Raw genomic sequence first — 12,385 nt, forward strand, 5'->3', positions numbered from 1 at the left:
CCCCAGCCAGCCCACCTCGCAGATGGCCCGGCAGCCTGGCCGTGGGCGGCTTCGCGGCCGGCCTGCGGGCTTCCGATCCCGCCCGGCGGCCGGGATGGAGTCGGACCGTGGCGGTGCGCACATGCGCACGGGTGGAAAGGGCAGCCCCCTCCCCCCCCCCCCCCACTGGAGCAGGGGTCCTGGCGGAAAGTTCACCGATCCTTCCAAGCTCATGGACGGGGCTGACCTTGCCTCTGGGTGGGCAGTCTCTCCCCACCACCCACCCCCGGCTTTGTGGGGAAACTGAGTCACCGTTTCCTTAACGCTACGGAGCAGGTGATGGCTGCGGGGTTTCAATGAGCAGGCCGGCTACGGTGTAGAAGGCCTCCTCACACACCTAGGAATACACCTGTGCAGTAAGTACAGGTCGCTCCTCATAGGAGACCTGGGCCGGGTGGCCTTTAAAGGTCCATCAAGGCGTGTGCAGGCGTCTAGTGAAGGGCAGCAGGCCTCCTCTTCTAGCAGTGGCGCTAGTTCCGATCCGGTTCCCTGACCTCCCTTACCTGCTAGAGAATTAAGACTTGAAAAGCTTAGATTTTTAAACTCGGCGTTTGGCATTTGTAAGTATTTAAGTAGTCGGTAGAAGGATCTCAGTAAAGACATCTTTATGTCAATAAAAAAATCTTTAAAAATCCAAATTATTGATAAGGAAATGAGGCTTCAACAGGGCAAGGTCGTAACAGCAGTGACTATTTTACACTTCCCAAAAGGGAGATGTCTTCAGCAGGATTGGGCAGTTTTATGGGGAAAATGAATCAAGCAGCCTTGATCACAGGATTTTAATTCCTTACTCCCATTTACTTCTCTAACATCAAAATAAGATTTGGATATTTCCTTTAAAATGATGTCCCCGGACTGGGAAGGTGACTCATTAGTGGAGTGCTTGCCTTGCATGCATGAGGCCCTGGGTTCCATTCCTCAGCACCACATAAGCAGAAAAAGCCGGAAGTGGCGCTGTGGCTCAAGCGGTAGAGCGTTAGCCTTGAGCTGAAGAGCTGAAGTACAGCGCCCAGACCCAGAGTTCAGGTCCACGACAGGCAAAAAATAAATAAAAATAAAATGATGTCCTCTTTTTGAGATTTTAAGACTGAAGTGATACTAACCTTGACCTTTTATTGCTCTCAACACCATGTAGTTTTCTCTGGATAGAGTCAACCTAAGAGATTCATTTAGGAGATACATTCTATCCCCCTATCTGAAACCACCATATGGGAATCCAGCCTTTGAGAATTTGCTACTGACAACCGGGTAACTCCAGTTATACATTCTATAGTGTTATCTTAGAAGCATGGGATGACTCTCACTTTACTGGAAATTATAAGGATTAAATTGAATATTATATGAAAGGAGTTGGACATAGATTATGCATTGGAGCTGAATGAATAACTGATGCTAATGGTAATTTTGTTTCCTAAGTACAGAAGGTTTTTAGCTTAGATTTAGGCATTTATACATATTTTTGGTTGGATACCTATTATTCTCTTGACTTTTTCCATACCCAGTTATGCCTATTTCATCCCCCGATGGTGTATGTATTCCAGTCCTGCAGCTTGAACTTAGGGCCAGGGTACTCTAAATTAGTTTTTTGTTTTTTGTTTTTTTTGGGGGGGGGAGGTTGGTTGTTTTGTGGGGTTTTTTTTGTTTTGTTTTTTTGCTCAAGGATGGTGTTCTACCATGTGAGCAAATAACCCTACTTCTTGCTTTTTGTTGGTTAATTGGAGACTTTTCTCCCTGGGCTGGCTTCAAACCACAGTCCTTAGATTTCAGCCTCCTAAGTAACTAGTATCAGTAGCTTGAGCCACCGACTCCAGGCTCTTTTTGCTAAATTTGTTCATCCTTCATGTTTTCTAAAGTCCCAATCACCCTTATGTAAGTTTTTGAAAATATTTCTTCATTGCCCAGTGTAACTGTGTCAAGCATCCTGTCTAGTTTTCCCTGTAAACCTTCACTTACCTGTCAGGGCACAGGTCCTAATTATTGGTCAGGTGGTACTTAGTTGCATCAAGCTTGAAGGAGCCATGTCATCGAATCCTCCTGTATTCCTGCCATAATGACAACCGCCGCACTAAATAGAGAAACTTCACTGATACCTGCTTCAACTCTTGAGTCATTTGGATTGGGAAAAATATAGGCTATGCCAAATGCCAATGGCTCACACCTATAATCCTAGCTACTCAGGAGCCTGAGATCTGAGGATCACGGTTCAAGGCCAGCCCAGGCAGGAAAGTCTGTGAGACTCTTTATCTCCAATTAATCACCAGAAAAATCAGAAGTAGTGCTGTGGTTCACAGTGGTAAAGTGCTAACCTTGAGCAGAAAAGCTCAGGGAGAGTGCCCAGCCCAAGTTCAAGTCCCAAGACCAGCAACAATAACAAAAAGATCTGACAAGATTCACAGTTTAAAAGTGGATTAGGGGGATACAGAGCGGAGCATGTATCATTCACATAGCAAACTTTGTGTTTGGAATCATCTCAAACCTTATTACACACATCCAAGCTCATGGGCGTTAGGGGAAAGAAATAAGCTATATAATCTTTTCTGGCCTAAATGTCTTCAAGAATTGCAACATTAAAAAAAAGATAGAAATGTGAAGAAGTTTAATGTCTAAAAAGCCATTGTCATTTGCTCTCTCATAAATGCATGCAGTTATTCAACAAACATTTGATGAGGATTTATGCACCAAGCAAGAAAAAAAACGAGTTTTTTCGGGGCCGGGAAGGTGGCTCAGTGGTAGAGCGCTTGCCTTGCATGCATGAGGCCCTGGGTTCGATTCCTCAGCACCACATAAGCAAAAAGAAAAAAGCTGGAAGTGGCGCTGTGGCTCAAGTGGTAGAGCGCTAGCCTTGAGCTGAAGAGCTGAGGGACAGCGCCCAGGCCCAGAGTTCAGGCCCACGACCAGACCCACAAACAAAAAAGAGAAAAACTGAGTTTTATGTAATACCTGCTTTGAGAAGCTCAACAGCCCACCTTTGGACAAGTGAACAGATATATTAAAAAAAAGTATGCCTCAAAGTGTGAAGTGCTAAAAAGACATGAGTGAAGTAGTGTCCTGAGCATTCCAACCAATGGGAAAGTCCACGTGTAGGGGAAGGAGGGAGCAGAAAAGACCATCTGCGTCTCCGGGGACTGACAAATGGATTCTGAACCTTGTGGAGACCTGAAACTGGCAACTCAACATCCCCAGAGAGAATTAGAGGGAACTCTCAGCTGGAATCCCTAATCTCCTTATGTTGTGCTTTTTATTTTAAACAGTCTACAGAAGGAGTGCCATAAGCTAAGAAATAACTGTACCAGACGGGGGAGAAGATTTTATTCAACTACCTTAACCTTAGGCCTGGTCAAGAAAAAAAAAAATGGAAAATTGATGAAACTACTGTATAATTAAAACAAATAAATTACTTAAGCTGAGTTGTGAAAGAATAATTATCTCTTATCTAAAACAATCATAGAAAACAGGAAATGTCATTTAATAAGCAAAGCATAAAGGAAAGAGAGTTTTCAAGTATAAGAAATAGTTCCTTCACTCCATGTTTCTTTTCCTGATTTCAATTGTTTCTTTTCCTGTGGAAATGAAATATATCCATGTGCATAAGTAGATTAAGCCACGAGGCATAAATTACAACGGCCTGAAGGAGTGACGGATAACAAGTATCGCACCACTAGGGCCGCTGCAATTGTGTAATGAAGAAAAAAGTCACTTCAGTCAGGACCACATGAGAGAGCATTCTAGAAGAAAAAAATGTGAACTAGACCTCACAGTGGGGGAAGATCACTTCAAATCAGCTTCACAGGTTTTCCAGGAAAAGAGCTATGACATAACGTGAGATTGCTGCATTTTATATGGAATGCATTAGGCACATGGAATATAGTGTGAATATTGGAAACTGGTTAATGAGTTCGCCTTGTTGCTGTGACAAATATCTGAAACAACCTATGTTGTTGTTCACGGACCCTAAGGCTTCCGTCTATCATCAGCAGATGCCATTGCCGTGGGCCTGAAGTGTCCTCTGTGGAGGACAGAAAGCAAAGATAGCAGGAAGAGGTTAGAGAGGCAAGATCTATACTCTGCACAAGCCCACCTCAGACACCCACTTCTTCCCACCTCCCCATTGTTCATGCAACTATGAATTCATCAGTGGGCTGACACTGTGATCCAGTTGTCTGTGATCCACCCCTCTAAGCTGAAAACTCCTTTCCTTTGTCTTGTTGCTTGTGCATTAGGTTGTTGTTCTTCTGTTTAAAAGGTCTGTAAGTCCTCAGTCTTAACCATTTCTTCAGATCATTGTTCCTTCCCTGAAGGCTTTACATATGCACATACAAATAGTACCTATATGCTTTCTCTTCCCTTATGATTTGTCTTCTGTCAAAGGGGAGAGGAAAGCTTGTCTTCTATCGCCAAAGCTGGAAACAATCCAAACGTTCATCAACAAGGAAAATAGAAAAATTGGATGTACTAGACACTATGTTGAAAATGAAATTTACAACTTTAGGGAGGGAGGAAGGAGTTGGGGAGGTGGGGCAGGAGAGGATGGTAGAGGAAAAACAAAGAGGGGTAACAATGCTCAATCGGAAATGTACTCATTACCTTGCTCACGGAACTGTAACCTCTCTGTACAGTATTTTCACACAAAAAAAACGTATTTAATGGGACTACCTTAAAATAAAAAGCTTCTGCACAGCTAAATCTATCGCAACTAAGCTAGAAAGACAACCAACTAATTGGGAAAAAATATTTACCAGCAATATATCAGACAAGGGGTTAACATCCTGTATATACAGGGAACTCAAGAAACTAATCCCTCCCAAACCTAACAAACCAATTACTAAATGGGCAAGGGAACTAAAGAGGGACTTCTCAAATGAAGAAATAAAAATGGCAAAGAAACACATGAGGAAATGTTCATCATCCCTGGTGGTGAAGGAAATGCAAATAAAGACAACCCTGAGATACCACCTTACCCCAGTCAGAATGTCCCACATCCACAAATCAGCCAACGACAAATGCTGGAGGGGATGTGGAGAAAGAGGAACCCTGTTACACTGCTGGTGGGAATGTACACTTATACAACCACTTTGGAAAGCAGTCTGGAGGGTCCTTAGAAAGCTAAAGATTGACCTCCCTTACGACCCAGTCATACCACTTCTAGGCATCTACCCTGAACAACAGGAACCAATATACAAGGACACGTGCACCTCCATGTTTATTGCAGCACTGTTCGCAATAGCCAGGATATGGAAACAACCTAGATGCCCCACCACAGATGAATGGATCCAAAAATTGTGGTATCTATACACAATGGAATATTATGCAGCCATTAGAAATGACAAAATAATGGCATTTGCAGGGAAATGGATGGAGCTAGAAGGAATCATGTTGAGCGAGGTAAGCCAAGAACGAAGAGACAAACGGTACGTGGTCTCCCTGATAAGTGGATGCTAAATCCAAAAGGTTAGGTGATACGACAAAACTAACAGGACTTAAGAAACAAAGAACTCCCGCTCATCTGGTTGAACCACTACTAAATATCCCCATGCTGCTGATCACAAATATGGTATATAACATGTGAACACTGTTATATATTACAGACTGTGGTAGACAATTTGCTCCAGGGAAGTTAGAATGAACTTGTGACTTTGAAATTATGTAATCATTTAATCACAATCAAAAAAAAAAAAAGAACCTCGGGGAAGGGAGGGAGGGAGGGGATGGTAGGGGGAAAACAATGGAGGGGGTAACAATGTTCAAGAGGAAGTGTACTCATAACCTCACTCATGTAACTGTAACCCTCTGTATAGTAGCTTTACAATAAAAAAGAAAAAAAAAAAAGAAAAAAAAAAAAAACTTAATGGGGAAAAAAAAAACGTATTTAAAAAAAATGAGGGAACAGAAGACACTATACAAAAGGAAGTGTACTCATTACCTGACACGCAATTGTAATCCCTCTGTACATCACCTCTATAATAACAGTAAATTAATTTTTAATGGAAAAATTAAGAGCTATGCCCGTGCAATGTATATGTACCTTGCATATATATATATATATGTTAAATCTCACAAATAGAATTTTAAGCAATAGAAACAAGATAGAATTAAGAATACATTTTGCATTGTTAATATGAATTTTAAGAACAAGTGAATCTGCCGGGCGCTGGTGGCTCACGCCTGTAATCCTAGCTACTCAGAAGGCTGAGATCTGAGGATCGCGGTTCAAAGCCAGCCCGGGCAGGAGAGACCGTGAGACTCCTATCTCCAATAAACCACCAGAAAACTGGAAGTGGCGCTGTAGCTCAAGTGGTAGAGCGCTAGCCTTGAGCTGAAGAGCTGAGGGACAGCACCCGGGCCCAGAGTTCAAGCCCCACGACCGACCAAAAAAAAAAAAAAAAGAAAAGAAGAACAAGTGAATCTAATTCATAGTGAAATCAGAAAACGGTTGCTGATGAGGCTGAGAATTGGCTGGAAGATGGCATTAAGTACCTTGTAGAGTGTCAAGAATGCTCAATGTCTTGATTGGAGTCATAGATACACAGACTTCTTTAATTAGAGTGGGTGTGGTGCCTCACACCTGTAATCTCAGCTAGCTGATAGGGAAGGATTTGAAGTTTGAAGCCAACCAGGGTAAAAAGGCAGATCCTATCTCAAAAACTGGGTGTGGTGACCCTTGCCTATAATCCTGAAGCAGGGATAGTAAGAAGGAAAGAACTGAGGGAAAACACAAAGGGCTAGGGGACTGGGGACAATCTGAACTCAAGTATGGTTCAAGTTTAAACTCAAGTATGAAGTCCTGAGTCAATAGCACAATAGCACCAAACAAAGGGAAAAAAATAAATTCCGTGTTTAAGATCTGTGCATTTTCCCATGATTAAAGGATAAAAACCTATTCTGATATTGTCATAAGATAGACTTAGAAGCGGTAAGTGGTAAAGTTTTCACTTTACTTACTGCTTGAATTCTATTTGTTTCTATGGACCTTTTATTCACATGAAGACTATAAAACTTACAGATTTCCACAAGAGTCAGAAGTTAACACACAATTAGATTTTTTTTTTTGGGGGTCCGGTCGGGGGGCCTGAACTCTGGGCCTGGGCGCTGTCCCTCAGCTCTTCAGCTCAAGGCTAGCACTCTACCACTTGAGCCACAGCACCACTTCCGGCTTTTCTCTTCTTGCTTATGTGGGGCTGAGGAATCGAACCCAGGGCCTCAGGCATGCAAGGCAAGCGCTCTACCACTGAGCCACCTTCCCAGCCCCTAGATTTTCTTTCATGTCAGATTTAAGAAGTACTTGAGACGGGTGATAAGGATGACATAGGACACAGACTGCAGATATTCTTGCTTGGGGAAGATGGAAATTTGAATACTATGAAATTGAGGACTTAGTGACAAAAGAAAGACGTATAATGTAATAATTTCGCTTTATTTTTCATCACTTGAATTATTTTTAAATAATTGTACAAACAGGTTGCAACACGGCAGTCTGTACGTACAATGCATTTTGATCAGTGTCTCCCTTTCAATATTTTCCCCATGGTTTTATTTTAAAAGAGTATAAATTTTCGTACTATCTTCTCATTGATTAGAGACAAATACAAATCTCTAGTAATCTAGTAACCTAAATTTGTTAAGTATTAGAACAACTTTTTTTTTTGTTGGTTGTGGGGCTTGAACTCTGGGCCTGGGCGCTGTCCCTCAGCTCTTCAGCTCAAGGCTAGTGCCCTACCACTTGAGCCACAGCGCCACTTCTGGTTTTCTGAATGGTTTATTGTAGATAAGAGTCTCACAGCCTTTCCTGCCCGGACTGGCTTTGAACCATGATCCTCAGATCTTAGCCTCCTTAGTAGCTTGGATTACAGGCATGAGCCACCAGCATCCAGCTAGAACAACTTTCTAACAACAGAAAGCACATCACAAGGGTAGAGATGTAAAACACAAAGGGGAAGGAATAAGCCAGACATGCTGGCACACACCTGTAATCCCAGCACTTAAGAGACTAGAGAAGGAAGATGGTAGGTTCAAAGCCAGTCTGGACTATACAGGCAGACTCCATCTCAAAAAACAAAGAAATTAAAAATTATATTTGGAAGGCACAAAAGATATTTGAGTAAGGTGGACAGATGCGGGTTACTCACCCCTATAATCCTAGCTACTCAGGAGGCTGAGATCTGAGGATCGTGGTTCCAAGCCAGCCCAGGTAGAGAAGTTTGTGAGTCTCTTATCTCCAATAAACTACTCAGAAAAAGCCAGATGTGGACCTGTGGCTCAAGTGGTTGAGAGTTAGCCTTGAGAGAAAAAGCTCAGGCATACCCAGGCCCTGAGTTCAAGTCCCAGGCCTGGCAAAACAAAACAAAGTAGATATTTTAGTAAGACATGCTTTAAAAAGTAAAGCATAACTCAGTTTTCTTGGTCAGAGACCTTCATAAGGGCCCCTCGATTGGGAGTGTGAAGAAGGACAGCAACTCACACCCAAGTAGCTTTCTCAGGTTTAGGGGTGAGGACAAAAGGAAGCTAATGCTCATCAAGAGATGGTAAGATGAAGGTTGAGAGGGTGCTGTGGAGAACACAGAGGAAGTGGTGGATGAATTGCTGCCCGTATCACTGGAGCTCCTGAGCTGCATCCAGAACTATCTGAGTATCCAACCATATGCCCAAGGAAGCAAGACCAGGCTGCCACCACCCAGCTAGGACCACAGAGACGTTCCAGTCCCGTGGCAGTCACTGGGGAAAAAAAATCACTCCGGGATAACTCCTTCACAAGGCTTTCAGAAGGGTGTTGTCACTTAAGAAGTGGCTTTCATTTCTCTAATCTTAACTTCCCAGTTTCTTTCATTTACTCTACTTCCGTTCATGAATTTCAGTTGTGTTGATCTAAAGGGAGGGAGGGAGAAAAGAGTTGTTAACTGTCCTAGGAAAAGAGGAAGTTACAGATTCACGGGGTGAATCCAGAGCTTTTATTTTTACTTTGTGTGTGTGTGTGTGTGTGTGTGTGTGTGTGTGTGTGTGTGTGTGTGTGTGTATGCTAGTACTAGTCATTTTGAATTGCGATCCTCAGATCTCATCCTCCTGAGTATCTAGGATTACAGGTGTGAGTCGCCAGTACCCAGCAGCATTTTTATGTTTAAAAGGAAAAGAATCCCAAAGTGAAACACTCCTGGGTAACTAATACATACTTTTTAAAAAAGAATGACAAAGAAAGTCAAATGTGCATGGGCTGGGAAGGTGGCTCAGTGGTAGAGCGCTTGCCTTGCATGCCTGAGGCCCTGGGTTTGATTCCTCAGCACCACATAAACAAAAAGAAAAAAGCCGGAAGTGGCGCTGTGGCTCAAGTGGTAGAGTGCTAGCCTTGAGCTGAAGAGCTGAGGGACAGCGCCCAAGCCCAGAGTTCAGGCCCCACGACCAGACCCAAAAAAAAAAAAGAAAGAAAGTCAAATGTGCAGCTGGGAATGTGGCTTAGAGGTAGTGCTTGCCTCGCATGCATGAAGCCCTAGGTTTGATTCCTCAGCACCACAGAAAAAGCTGGAAGTGGCGCTGTGGCTCAAGAGGTAGAGTGCTAGCCTTGAGCAAAAGAAGCTCAGGGACAGTGCAGGGCCTTGAGTTCAAGACTTGTACACACACAAAAAAAAAAAGAAAAGAAAGTAAAACAGGCTCAGATGTTGGGATGACTGTAGGAGGGACAGACCAGAAGGAAAATGGACTAAGATTTGACCTGGATTGAATTTTTCTGGCATAGATCGTATAATAATAACAATAACAATAATAATAGAGACTCATGTTAGTGGTGCTGGTGGCGCATGCATGTAATCCTACCTACTCAGGAGGCCAAGATCCAAGAATTGCTGTTTGAAGCCAGCCCAGGAAGGAAAGGCCATGAAACACTGATCTCCAATTAATTACCTAAAAATGAGAAGTGGAACTGTGGCTCAAAGTGATAGAGCACTAGCTTTGAGCAAAAAAGTTCAGGGACAGCACCTGGGCTCTGAGTTCAAGTCCAGGACCAAAAACAAACAAACAAAAAAGAAATTTGTAATATTTTTAAGCAGGAGGACTGGAATGGAGGGCCGAGATGGAAGAGGTAAGACTGATCAGGATGCATGGTGTACATGTGAGACATGTCTAGAATGACATACAGCTAATACAAGCTAATAAAATTTAAAAGTGAAGTAAATCCAAAGTATCTGATTCACCACGAAATAATTAAAATGACATTCTTCCATTAACATTAGCCAGTATTTTAATTTTAACCCCCTATGTTGCCTTTTTAGTGGCTCTTTAAAGCAAAATGATAACCTTAGTTGGGCACCCGTGGCTCATACCTGTAATCCTTGCTATTCAGAAGGCTGAAATATAATGATCGAGGTTCGAAACCAGCCTGCAGGTAAGTCCCTGAGATTCTTATCTCCAATTAACCACCAAAAAGTGGAAGTGGAGTGGTGGTTCAAGTGGTAGAGGGCCAGCCTTGGATAGTGCCCAAGCCCTGAGCTCAAGCGCCGGTACCCACACACAGACATACAAAAGGATATCCTTGGTGGCAAGTGCAGAGAGACAGTGGGGAAATACGGACACCTTTCTGGCTGTCCATGAACACACATAAGCAAGTAGAACAATCTAGAACAAAGAAGGATCTAAGTACTCTGATTTCCCACCCATCACTCCTCTCATAATAAGTCTACCTTGTCCCAGAGACACTTGTGGATGATGAGTCAAGAGCTATTTACTATTGAAACCTTTCATCTTACTTCCTACTACTCTTGTCTGAAAATCAGAATCTTGTCTGTAACATGCTATTTAGTAGCACAAAGTATTATTAGTATTGTCATTACTATTATTAAATAGCACAAAATATAATGAAAAATATATAGGGTAAAAAGTGTGCTCTCCGAACGACGCCATCCTAGCTCAGCATCATGTTGTCTGTATCATATCAAACGCTTTCTGCATTTACCTTGAGGGAAGACACTGCGTGAGAAGGAGAGGCCTTGAGTTTAAGACCTAGCATTGACCTAAAACCAAGCTGGAGAGAATGATCAAAGGAATGGCATCGATCCATTAACAGACTTGTGGAATCCAAACTCCTTTATGCAACTATTTAAAGATTAAAAACAAATAAATAAAATAAGCTGGGCTGGGCACTGGTGGCTCACGCCTGTAATCCTAGCCACTTCGGAGGCTGAGATCTGAGGATCGCAGTTCAAAGCCAGCCCAGACAGGAAAGGCCATGAGACTCTTATCTCCAATAAAAACCACCAGAAAACCGGAAGTAGCGCTGTAGCTCAAGTGGTAGAGTGCTAGCCTTGAGCTGAAGAGCTAAGGGACAGCACTCAGGCCCAGAGTTCAAGCCCCATGACCGACCAATAAAAAAATAATAATAATAATAATAAGCTGGATGCTGGTGGCATATGCCTGTAATCCTAGCTACTCAGGAAGCTGAGATCTGAGGATCGTGGTTCAAAGCCAGGCCAGGCAGTAAAGCCCATCCTCTTAATCTCCATTTAACTACCAAAAAAACTGGACTCAAAGCTGTGGCTGAATACTAGCCTTAAGCAAAAAAGCTTAGTGACAGTACCCGTGCCCTGAGTTCAAGCCCAGGCCCCAGAATTATCACTAGATAAACAAATTAATAACAAAGGTAAATCTTTGTCAGTACTTACATACATATTGAAGAGTGCTTGTAGTGATTGATCTACTATAATTTGATTCAATTTAAGAAATTTTTGGTGAAGGCTAGTCTGGGACGCTTCAGAGAGATTCTGAAATGATCGATCCGAGCCGTTTCCCTCACTCACACAGGTGTGGGTGTGGAGGCCTGGGCCCCAGCGGGGAGGGAACACACGGTGGACTGTGACTTCTCACTCTAGGCCACCTTCTCTCCAAATACAAGCTGCTGTGTCAGTTAAATAAGGATGAATCACTTCGCCATTGGTACTGTCAAAAGATAAATAGACAAAGAAATAGAAATGGTGATTGCAAAAGACAAATAGAGATAACATCTAGCTTTGTGAAATAACCGTGTTCACATCTAAATTTCCCTTCTGCATGTCCACCACTTCCACAGTCAGAAGAGAAAAACTGACATGGGCTTTCAGCCTGGCCACAAGATCAACCACTCCTGTCCGCAGGACAGGAAAGGGTGACACAAAGGGCGTGGCCATCTGCTTGTCTAGTGAAGCAAGAGAAGCTAATTACACCCTCACCCCATCTCCATCGGAGCCCCACCCACCCTCTGCCTCCTTACCACCATCTGGCCCCCTCTCCCCCCACCCCATCCATCTTCTTCCTGTATCCTTTGGCCGGAGCAAGCCTGCTAGAATAGAGACAGGAACAGGCTTCGGTGGCACCTTGAGCTATGAATTTCTGA

The sequence above is a fragment of the Dipodomys spectabilis genome, unplaced genomic scaffold (genome assembly GCF_019054845.1).
Source record: "Dipodomys spectabilis isolate Male_0828 unplaced genomic scaffold, ASM1905484v1 ptg000019l, whole genome shotgun sequence".
Lineage (NCBI taxonomy): Eukaryota > Metazoa > Chordata > Mammalia > Rodentia > Heteromyidae > Dipodomys > Dipodomys spectabilis.